We start from the raw sequence: 12,699 nt of genomic DNA on the forward strand, positions 1-12,699 counted from the left end.
GGGGATTGCTTTGGAAGTGCTGGTCATAAAAGCACTTACTAGTACAAATATATTTTTAGTAGAAGATACAGAACAATTCACATCTAGATTCATGGCATATTGGGCTGCATTAGTAGAAGCATTGCCAGCAGATGGAGGGAAGTGATTATTCCCCTCTATTTGGCACTGGTGAGGCCACATCTGGAGTATTGCATCCAGTTTTGGGGCCTCTTGCTATAGAAAGGATGTGGACAAATTGGAGAGAATCCAGTGGAGGGCAATGAAAATGAGCAGGGGGGTGGGGCACATGACTTATGAGGAGAGGCTAAGGGAACTGGGCTTATTTAGTCTACAGAAGAGAAGAGTGAGGGGGGATTTGATAGCAGCCTTCAACCATCTGAAGAGGGATTCCAAAGAGGGTGGAGCTTGGCTGTTCTCAGTGGTGGAAGTTGACAGAACAAGGAGCAATGGTCTCAAGTTGCAGTGGGAGAGGTCTTGGTTGGATATTTGGAAACACTATTTCACTAAGAGGGTGGTGAGGCACTGGAATGGGTTACTAGGAAGGTGGTGAAATCTCCATCCTTAGAGGTTTTTAAGGCCAGGCTTGACAAAGCCCTGGCTGGGATGATTTAGTTGGTCCTGCTTTGAGCAGGGGATTGGACTAGATGACCTCCTGAGGTCTCTTCCAGTTCCTCTTCCAACCCTAATCTTCTAGGATTCTATGATTCTAGGTTAAGTAAGCTGTTAAGCATGCTTACTGAGCCCAGGAAAGAAAGGAGCAGTGGAGAAACCATAGGCAATGAGGATGGGAAAACACTTTATATATACACATATCCACATTTCAGAAAAACATTTGCAATCTGCCCTTTTCCCAATGTTACAACACAAAGGTGGCAATAATAATCAGCTGCAAGAAATATCAGGGAGAGTACATACTGTTAGTAGAACAATTACCCAGGGACCCTATGGACCAGCGATGATAAAAAGATCTTAATTCACAAATTGTATAGGGTTATCATTGTTAAGCAGAGCTGGGGAACTACAACAATAACAAATCTAAAGTCCCCTTAAAAGCACTAGAAAACATCATCATTTCTCTTTGACTCTCATCCTGTTTGTTTATAATCACATCTACATTTCTGTACAAATATATTATGATTTACATATTAGAATTATATTAAATGGCCATTAAGGTTGCAAAATCAAGTACTCAAATGTTATTAAAATGCCAAAATTAAGGTAGAAATGGGTAAAGAAATTGTTAAAAAAAAATTTTAATATGAGCAAAACATTTTTCCATAATAGTATTCTCAGAAATGGTTGAACCAATTTTGCTGGGACTTCCCTCCCAAAATTTAGTCTGATGTAGACACGCAAGCATGAAAAAAATTCAGCCCATACAGTTACATTTTGGCTAAGTTATAAACAATTGGAAAAAAGATCTTATAATGGGACATATCAGGCAACCATAACTTGGGTAGGAATACAAGCTCCACCTATAATATGTGTCTGTTCTTGAATGCACACAATACTGCACACTGCAAACAGTGGGAGCAGCACAAAGGTAGATTTTGGCTATACAGATATAAAGCCTTATTCTTTTTATCAATGCAAATTACTAATAATTTCTTTGAAACCAATGTATCTACAATTGGCATTAAACCAAGGTAACTGTCAGTTCTGTGGATTTTTTCACCCCCTTGGATATTTTTGCATTTATTTTTTTAAGTGTGAATTTAGTGCTTGTGAAGAGACCTGGTAAGACAGTCCTGCAGACCAACACGCTCATTTTCTCCACAGAAGAGAGACAGACGGAGAAGTGGCAGTACAAGCTCACCACACTGTGGCTCCTGCTAAAGCGCCTCAGACATAATCTGGAGAGTGAGAGTGTAATTCAGTCTCCATCCGCATTTAGTCATTGGCTTCTCTGCAGCAAAGTGAGGTAATTAATGACAAATGAGATGGTGCCTTTTGTGATGTAGGGACATTTATTATGGAAAAGCTCACAGAACACATACAAATGGATCACAACAACTTCTATACACTTTGGCTTTCTTTCTTAAGCCTTGTCTACGCTAAAGGGAAAAGTCGATCTAAACTATGCAATTTGAGTTACGGGAATAGCGTAACTCAAATGACGTAGCTTAGATCTACTTACCACGGAGTCCACACTATGCAACATTGATGGGAGACGCTCTCCTGTTGACTCCCGTTACTCTTCTCAATCAGATAGAGTACAGGAGTCGACGGGAGAGCTATCGATTTAGCGGGACTTCACTAGACCCGCTAAATCGAACGCCAATGCATCAGTCGCCTCATTGTCGATCATCCGGTACGTGTAGACAAGCCCTCAGATTCTGAACAGAAGAATGCTTCCAATACAACTTGAAGAACAGGGCATTTCAGCTGCTTTTCTTTAGACAAATAGATACCATCTGCTCTTGCCACATTAATGTATCCCTTATTTATCTCTTGTTTTTTTCTCCTCTCACTGCATGTCCCATCTCCACACTCATGTTTATCATTGTTCAGTTGTTGCTGTACTCTCTCTCCTATGCTTCTTAAATTTTATTCTTTTACTTGGTCATTTCCAAAAAGTTTTTTGAAGAATGTTTCTAAACTGCATCTGCTTAAAAAACATCCATGGGAAGAATCCTGAATCCCTTCTGGGATTCATAGTCAACAAAATGTAACTTCTTTCCTTGGCATTCCTTTTTTATTCCCTCTTATTTTAGAAAATCTACTCTTATGTGTGCCTGCCTTCAACTTCTGTATTTCCATTATGCAATATCCTGAGACTATGTATTTGTAAAAAGAGATATCACTTTCTCAGTGCTTTGTGAACGGAAACTGAATGATGTCTATGATCCCTTTCAGCAGATGGGGAAGGGTTAAAGCTTTTGTGAAAGAATTCAGCTATGGCTTTGCTTTGAAAAATGAATCACTAAAAATAGGACTGTGGATTTCTGTCTGCTTTCCTACAGTTATTTCTTTATCAATTTATTACAATTTATTTCTTTATTTCTCAATCAACTGCACTCTGAAAGCCCATCCCAATATCTGAGAATCAAGTCAGGAAGTTGTCCTTAAACATGAACTCCAGTGATAAAGGTTTGCAAGCCAAATGAGCATCATTTACAGCCCTGAAAACCCAAGATATTTACAATTGTGACCTCAGTGTGACCTGTGCCACACAACTAGCATCAATGGCAGCTGAACAAGTGTCACTATGAAGAAGTTAGTAAATAACTGATGCACAAGAAGGAAGAAAGTATCTGGCTTGCTCGTTCCCTCTCAGTTGTATTCATCCTGTAGTACTAAAGCAATAAAAACAAACCTTATTTTTGTAAGTGATATGAGAAGAATCTGAATGCACACAGAGAACAGAACTGAGGTTTTTACAAAGCCACTTTTCAGACCAGAACTGCACTTTAACGCTGAATTTCCTGACTTTTGTGCATTTTAATTAGAACTTTAATGTTACATAAATGTAGAGGGCTTTTTTTTTTCCTCATTAAATTTACAGAATAGATAGCTGGTGACTGGTGTGAAACTCAGCCTGTGGTCTCGGTATCCTTTATCTCGTTATTACTAGCACACTTACACACAATTACAACTGTGCAGTTTAATGGAATAATCACATCCATGCAATCTATTTAAAATACAATAGTTTAACACCTATTAGCATAAAATTTTAGCCCCCAAAATGTATTACTCATGAAAGAGTCTACAGAAAGAAAGTGAAATTGTAATCAAGTAATTATCTAATGAGGTGTTACACAATACATTCTAGCCTGCAGTAAAAGGAAAAAAGAGAAGCAAAATCTTCATGAAAGTGCTATAAAGCTTGATCTCTTCAAATAATAGAACTGGATTTATGAATAGCAAATTCTAATGGCTATCCCAGGCTTAGATGTTTTACAAAAAAGATTCATGATGTAGCATTGGAGGGTATGAGACTTTTCCCCATGATTACTTGTATTTTCATACCATGTTTCATCTGAGGATCTCAAAAATGTTTTACAAGCACCAAGTTGGCCTCCCAACTCCCCTGGGAGTTTGGTAATAACATTTATATATTAGGGTAAATTTGAGGGACACATAGGTTGACAGGACTGGATTTTTCAGAGCTGCTGAAGAGTTTCCGCTCACATTGACTTCAGCTATAATTGTGGGAATTCCATACTTTTTAGAATGTTGGTCCCTTAATGGTCGGATTTTCAGGAATTCAGCACCTTTATGTGGGTCCAGATTTTCAAAAGGGCTCAGCTTCTTTTTAGACAGAGAAATAAATGGTCACATTTTCAAAAGGGCTCATTGCCCAGTGTAGTAAGCTGTTGGGAAAACCTGTCTGCAAGTGTCAGAATGAAAGCTGAGCACTTTTGAAAGTCCAACCATTACTGAGATGTCTAAGTGAAAGCTGAGCTTTTCTGAAAGTCTAGTTCTAACTGTGAGCACCAAACACTACAAATTTTAGTCTTGTGCTTTTTTTTGTTTGTTTTCTGTTTTTTTAAACCTAAACCCAAGTGACTAGTCCAAGGTGACACAGTTAGGACTAGATTTACAAAGTTGCCTGAAGATGCAGATAGGCTTCTAAATCTGCCTCTTAGTCTAAGGCTAATTCTGCACTGGACCTGGGTAGACAAACCTGGGCTAGCTGTGACTGAGCTAAAACTAGCATGCTAGCTTGATCATAGCTAATGTGGATATGCAAAGCTGAGCTGGAAATTAAACTTCCGGCTCCAGTGTAGACAGGCTCAGATGCTAGAAATGCTTACACAGCTCTTTCACTTTATGCATGTAAGTAGTTCCATTCTACATACTTGTGTAAGCTCTTAGTAACAGAGATAAGAATAAAAGCAGCAAAGAATCCTGTGGCACCTTGTAGACTAACAGACGTTTTGGAGCATGAGCTTTCGTGGATGAATACCCACTTCGTCAGATGCATGTAGTGGAAATTTCCAGGGGCAGGTATATATATGCAGGCAAGCTAGAGATAATGAGGTAGTTCAATCAGGGAGGATGAGGCCCTGTTCTAGCAGTTGAGGTGTGGAAAACCAAGGGAGGAGAAACTGGTTTTGTAACTGGCAAGCCATTCACAGTCTTTGTTTAATCCTGAGCTGATGGTGTCAAATTTGCAGATGAACTGAAGCTCAGCAATTTCTCTTTGAAGTCTGTCCTGAAGTTTTTTTTTGCTGCAGGATGGCCACCTTAAGGTCTGCTATAGTGTGGCCAGGGAGGTTGAAGTGTTCTCCTACAGGTTTTTGTATATTGCCATTCCTAATATCTGATTTGTGTCCATTTATCCTTTTCCATAGTGACTGTCCAGTTTGGCCGATGTACATAGCAGAGGGGCATTGCTGGCATATGATGGCGTATACTACATTGGTGGACGTGCAGGTGAATGAACCAGTGATGGTATGGTTGATCTGGTTAGGTCCTGTGATGGTGTCGCTGGTGTAGATATGTGGGCAGAGTTGGCTTCGAGGCTTGTTGCACTGATTGGTTCCTGAGCTAGAGTTACTATGGTGCGGTGTGCAGTTACTGGTGAGAATATGTTTCAGGTTGGCAGGTTGCCTGTGGGCGAGGACTGGCCTGCCACCCAAGGCCTGTGAAAGTGTGGGATCATTGTCCAGGATGGGTTGTAGATCCCTGATGATGCGTTGGAGAGGTTTTAGCTGGGGACTGTATGTGATGGCCAGTGGAGTCCTGTTGGTTTCTTTCTTGGGTTTGTCTTGCAGTAGGAGGCTTCTGGGTACATGTATGGCTCTGTTGATCTGTTTCCTTATTTCCTCGTGCGGGTATTGTAGTTTTGAGAATGCTTGGTGGAGATTTTGTAGGTGTTGGTCTCTGTCTGAGGGGTTAGAGCAGATGCGGTTGTACCTCAGTGCTTGCTGCTTTTACAGATCCAGACTAACACGGCTACCCCTCTGATAAGCGATAAGAATAGTACCTGGGGCCAAGTTCTGCTGTTAGCTACTCATGCATAACTTCTGTTGATGTCAGTAGGAATTGCATGCATGTACAGCTGGGCATGAATGTTTTACTGGAACAAAATAATATGTGACTTATTCAGTTCTATAAAATGTATGAATTATAGAAATATACCACCAAATAATGTATTCAAAATGTATTATAAAACTCTTCAAATAAATTACATAGCACACAGTATTCAATTATACATAAGTATTACTAGGTGGAATTTGGCTTCAGGAGTTCTGACTACCAGTCATCTGCTCTAACCATTACTCTAGACTGTCTTCTGCAGGGTAAATAAGAGATCCACTGAAATAAATATCCTAACTGTAAACACAAAAGTCTATAACAACTATTTATAAACAGAGATATGTACAATATACCCTGAATATATTCGCAGCTAAATCCTGTACTTAATGTCTTTGCTACATCACATCCAGCCCAGGCATCAAATAAACTGGAACAAAGCTTTAAAGTCAGGTAAATCCAATATAAAGAGGGAGAAACTGCCTGAACCATATTTAGTCTATGATTTGAAGATTAACTGCTCTTATTTCTGTAAAGAAATCTAATCCTTGAAGAAAACTTTTAATATGAGCACTTCCAGAGAGAGACCAATAAAGAATAAATCCCAAGTCCAGATAGAATATTTCACCCATGAAGGGTGAGTATTATGTTTCTTTCATGAGTGTAAAACTGCACAGGCATAAATGAATTATGAAGGTCCTTTGCTCTAGTGAAAGGAGCAGGATCAGCCTTCATATGCGAAACATGCTATTTATTCTATATTTTATCCATCTCTTGATTTGTTTTAATTTAAAAATGTTTAAGACTCTCATTACCCACTGTTAAAGAAAGGATAATATGGAAGAATCGCTCAAATTTACTACAGCAGCTATTCAGAGATTTCAGAAGATTACAATAAATACAGATGAGTTATACAAATCCCATCTACCTATGGATGGCAAGCATTCACTACACAATCTCAGCTGGTTCACTGTTGTGCCTGTGTGCTAAAAAGGATATGGGTCCTGTGGAAAAAATTCTATGTGATCATGTAATTGAAGATTCTATCCTCATTAGAGCTGATTGAAAAGATGGAATTTCCATTCTATAGGAAATTCTGATATTTTCAGCATTTGCTCTTGTCCTCAGTCTGGCCCGAAGTTGGAAATACGAAAATTTCTCACTGAGCAAAAAGTTCTGAAAATTTGAGATTTGGAAATACTGTCATGTTACATTTGGGGCTGGATCGACATTAGTTTATATGACCACCTGAGCTGCCATGGTGCCTCATGGAGATTGAGGCACATGCTCCCCATTCTCTCCCTTCTTGGTCCTTCTTCCTAGTCAAACTGTATCTGCCATGACAAATCATGGTTTCTCTCTGTGGCTCATCCGCTATGGAGCCTTGTAGGTTGCCCATTTCCTGATGGAAAATCCCAATGTAATTAATCTTTTGCCATGGAAATTTTTTTAGCAGGAAAATGTTTCAATTGAATTTTTTTAACCAGGCTCAATCATAATGTATACACAGGAGGCAGCAAAATTAAGGTTATATGGGAAAGATGCAACAGGAAATATGAGGGGAAGAGAAAAGATTATGCAGTTACACATGCATTAACAAAAGAGGTGGTCAAAAACTAGGAAAAAATAATCCGTAGCCAGTTTTCCTGTAAATTTGCTCCCATTTTGAAACATTGAAAAATAAAAATAGATTAAGTGAAATACTTCACAGAAACTCTTTTCAACATTTTAAAAATGTTTCCAACGGCTCTAACAAAGTGCTCGGTTTGATAATTCTCAATAATTTACAAGATTATCAGTTTAAAAATTCTACATCAAGCCATAACCTTCCTGAGCTTCCTCACTCTCCAGAAAATTCAAACCTGTGCTCACTGCCTGTGATTGTTCTGTCTCTTCTTTTCTCTTCCAACCCCCCTGCTGCCTACCATTATTAGTTTATTTTAATATAAGTTTAAGCTGTCACCACAACCCCCTCAACCAATAATGCCCACCACTTGCTGTGTAAGCCCCCATGCCTAGGATAAAGGTCCTCCTACTCTCTTGCACTATCTGGAGGATGGGAGAGTGCTTTCAGGGTAAGGTGCAAGAGGCAGAAAGTTCATTAATCATGTCTGAGGAACTGTATGGTTTGATGTCCCTAAGATTTGCACTGTGAAGATGCTAGCAGAGCCTATTATCTCTCTTTCCCACATCTCTCAGCCCCATACAACAGCTGATAAGTTCTAGAACTGCTCACATCAGGGTTCCTGAGCCTATAAAGGTGTCAATTCCAGGTGACACAAGGTTTGGAAGGGGTGAGATGACTCCAGAGGCTAAGGATTGGCTCTGCAGAGGAAAGGGGTGGTAGGCTTCCTGTCGTATTCCCTGATGTTGTTCGCAGCAGCTTCTTCTACTGAGTTTGTTCTTAAAAGGCCACCCACCACTAGGAAATTCTATTGAGAACTTCAGTGCACATTGTGTTCTGACCAGCAGTTGAGTAGGTGGACTGATGTGGCTACATACCTTTGAAATTTTGGCCTATTGCAATAATCGTCATTAGACTATGAGCCCAACTCATTAGCATTTTTATCACCTGACCTTTATAAAGCACTGGCTTTACAAACTAGTCTACAATAAAAGCTGATCCTCAAGGAAGTCTGATTTAATGAAAAGTAATGGCAACCTGCCCTCCCAGGAACATAAGCTTATCAGCTGCCTGCTGATTCAGCATCAGTGGAATGTTTCAGAGAGATGAATATGCTGAGGGCCTTGCTTGATGCCTGTAGCTCCTGGGCAGAACTGACACCACTCTTTCATCTCAGACAAAGACAGATCACTGAAAAAGAAGTGAGCATACACTAACCACAGGTGGCCTTGTCTCCCTCCTCCTCCTCAGCGCCAGTGTTCAGTTCTAAGAGGGTTTCATTAAGAAGAGTATATTTTCAAGAACATCAAGGAGGGCAAAAGAATCTAGTGAAGATATAACAGCTCCTTTGGTACCACCAGGGCCATCAGTAACTGCAATAAAAAGTGCTAGTGAGCCTTCATCTTGAGCATTACAGCCAGTGTTTGGGCATGTGCCTAGATTAAGCTTCTTCTCACACTGAAAAAACGTAGGATTATCCCAACTGGGGCAGGGGAGGTTAGAGATGCAGGTGTATGTGCCTGCCCATGCAGATTGGGAAAAAAATTCCCACCTCTACCATTGGAGAAGTTGGAAAAGCAGATGCTGCTACCATTGACTGTGGAAAAAGCAGCAGCCAGAGCATCATGCCATGATCACTAGCCTATGGACTGGAAAATACATTTGGACACATGGAGCCTAAGGCATTGTTACTCTTTTTGCAGGAAAAGGCACAGCTGGGTAAAAGTAGCTTTAACGCATCTTTGTTGTACCTCTATTCCAGAACTACTCGGAGGCATGAAAAACTCTGGCATCAGTTAAAGCAGCCTGATGGGTGTTCTAGCTCATGCTTTCCTTCCCATAGCCCCCCATGGGCCCAAGAAAGCAGAGACTAGCTGGAGCATGGGCCATGTCCCCTCCTATCTCCTTCCTCATTTCCCATCTCCTGGACAACAAACACAACCGGTACAGCAGGGAAGAGGTCCAGGGAAGGTTAGGGCTATTCCAGCAGCTCTCTGCCAACAGGGAAGCCCTCTCACAGAGGAGTGTTCTCTGGCCCCTTTATGTTCCTACAGTGGTGTGAGGCGGTTTTAGCATACCAGCCTTCAAGATTAATGGGTCATTACCTTTTTTCCTAGTGAGTTGTGTCACATCTAGACTTAAGGGGGGAGAGAGGGGTTGCTGACCTTCCATAGCAGTGGGAAGCATGGGGGTCTGCAAAGGGCGAGGTCCTTCGTCTGGAGCAAGAGAGGTGAAAGGACACAGGCTTTTTAAAAAAACCCACAGGCACAAACAGGAAGAAGAGAAAAGCAGAAGGAACAAAATCAAATGTATCTGCTCAATCATCTTGCTTTTCTGTAATAATTATTTCTCTCGTACTATCCCTGTATTTTTGTCTATTCAGACACTGCAGTGGGGCTCTGTTTGGTTGGAACATTCTACAGGCACATTGTCATTTGCAGGATGGGAGCCTTAGACTAAAAGCTTTTTGGGGTAGGGATCTTGTTTTCATATCTATCTGTAAAGTGCATATCACAATTTTTGCTCTAGCCTACTATAATAATGAAAAATTAACAGAAGCATAGTCAGAGTGTGTTATTATTTAGACTGCATAATTAACAAACTGTCCAATCCACACAACAATTGCACCCTTTGATCACCTTGTACATTATCTATGTGTATTGAAAGGAAAGGAAGTTAAACAGTATTTTTTCTGCTCAATTTCTCTTTACATTAACCTCTGGCTGATCTTAAAACGTAGAAGGTAAAGGAGGTGATCACATGGGGTTGGTGTGTTAACATCAATGAGGGCTGCAAGCTAAATCCAGGCATGACACTTAGAAAAGGGGCTATTAATGCTGCTTCCACCCCTCTATAATGGTCCTGATGCTACTTCCTGGGAAGTGAAGGCACTCAGCACCTTGTAGAGCCAAGACATATGTAACTACAACACAGTAATGCTGGACACGTGCAAACAAAAACTTGCTCTAGTCCTAGCTATTCATGTTCAAGTGTTAAATGAAGGCACCATACACCTGATCTATATAAGTTACCAGACTGGTTGAGTTACTCAGAAATCCACAGGGATATATTAAAATAGTTTCCATGGGCTCCTCATGCATCCCCCACCCTCCCTACCAGCACTGCAATGGCCAGGCTGCAGCCTCTACAGGGCAGATAGTGAAGAGGGAGTTTCTGCTCTGCTGTAGGCTCACGTGTGTGTGATTCTCTGCAGGATTGCCCAGAGGTGGGGGCAAGTGGGGCAATTTGCCCCAGGCCCGAGCCCAGCAGGTGCCCCCATGAGAATTCTATAATATTGCAATTTTTTTTTATGGAAGGGGACCCCGAAATTGCTTTGCCCCAGGCCCCCTAAATCCTCTGGGTGGCTCTGGTTCTCTGATCTGTAAGAGTACATCTCCACAGCCCTGGGCAGCAAGCCTCAGAGCCTGGGCTTGCACTATCGCACTAAAAATAGCTGTGCAGACATTCTGGCTCAGGCTCAAAACTCAGACTCTGAAGCCCACCCCATCTCTTGACTTCAGAGCCTGAGCTCTAGCATCTATACAGCTGTTTCTAGCGTGGTAGCCTGAGCCCTGCAAATCTGAGTCAGTCAACCTGGGCGCTGAGATTCACTTCCACGGGCTGCTGCTCACTGTGTAGAAGTACCCAGATGGACAAGGAGAGTGCATTTTGTTCTCTGGCATGTTCTGGCACGCTGCAGTGCATGAGACAACTGTTCATTTGAAACTGAAAGGATTTTTAAAAAAATTTAAAAAGGTTTTGGATAACCATTTCCAACAAGTGCGTGCACCACCACTGGTACATGTACCACGGTTTGGAAACCCCTTGGATTAGACAGAGAGAAGCACATTGTATCCTTTGCAGAATAAGAATTAATTAAAATGAATTATGTGACTTCAAAAAATGTTTAGAACGATTAATTCTCAATGCAATATTGGATATTTGCATAAAATCTTGTCAGACATTAATTAAATTCACAAAATGGAAATTGTACCCAACTGTAGCAAAATGGCCTTTATCATTAATTCTGTTGCAAATGGGAAAAGATTATGTACACTGGTTATAGCATGGATTATTGAACAGGGCATGAGCTGTTAGTAAGGAAATATTGTGCATCATCTACAAGAAGTTTGGAATAAAGTGGATTATAATTCCATTAGGAAAAATGATAGTGAGAGAAACTAATTTAGAACCACAGTTTGAACCAGAACTGAAATCTAGAACGATAAACTGAACTATAAATTAGAAACATGTGGATCTATCATACACTCAACATCACCATTGTGACAACCATTCAGCTACAGGAGAACCATCCTTGATCAGATCGCTAACTAACCCAAAGCCATTTTTCAATATCTGTCAGACCCTTAATAACAATAGCTGATACCAAGTTAGAGCTACAAATTAATTGTCAGGAAAACCCACATAATTATACCTATTCTGCTACAACCCACTGAGAACCCCTCTAACATACTGCATCCAAACTAGTGCCATTTGTAATCTTCTGGAGCCAAATGTCACTTCAGCTGTGCAGTTGCTCCATGGCTCTTATGAGATTCTTTATTGTGGGAACGTCAAAATACTATCACAGAGTTATATTCAGGTTAGTGCACGCTCCTCAGATCAGAAAAATTTGAGGTGAATTGCCCTGATAAAATAAAGAATAGCACAGTGTCTCTGTTTATAACTCCTCTCCCAATACACACAGAACAAATCTTTGAGGAGTCACCATTTGAGAATGCTCTCTAGCATCTAACTGGGTGAAAGGGAGTCTGAGTTAGTAAGAGAAAGTATAATTTGCATCAAACTAAGCACGTCCTGTGAATTTGACCCATATAGTGAACTGGACTAAGCACAGAGCATGATTTACCTTTTTTAAAAATATGCATTAAATAATTTGCTTTACTGTAGTCATAGAATTCATTTTTAATGTGCCTGTAAAAAACAATGTTAGTGGGTTTATCTTATCCTAGTGGTTCCAGCTTCTGTAATGCTATTCTCCTTTGCCATTGTGCAGATGCAGCTTGCTATCCTCATGTAATCCATCATTTTGATTTTACTCATTAATCTCTGCCTCTTCTTTGAAAGAGGGT

The sequence above is a fragment of the Gopherus evgoodei genome, chromosome 1 (genome assembly GCF_007399415.2).
Source record: "Gopherus evgoodei ecotype Sinaloan lineage chromosome 1, rGopEvg1_v1.p, whole genome shotgun sequence".
Taxonomy (NCBI): domain Eukaryota; kingdom Metazoa; phylum Chordata; order Testudines; family Testudinidae; genus Gopherus; species Gopherus evgoodei.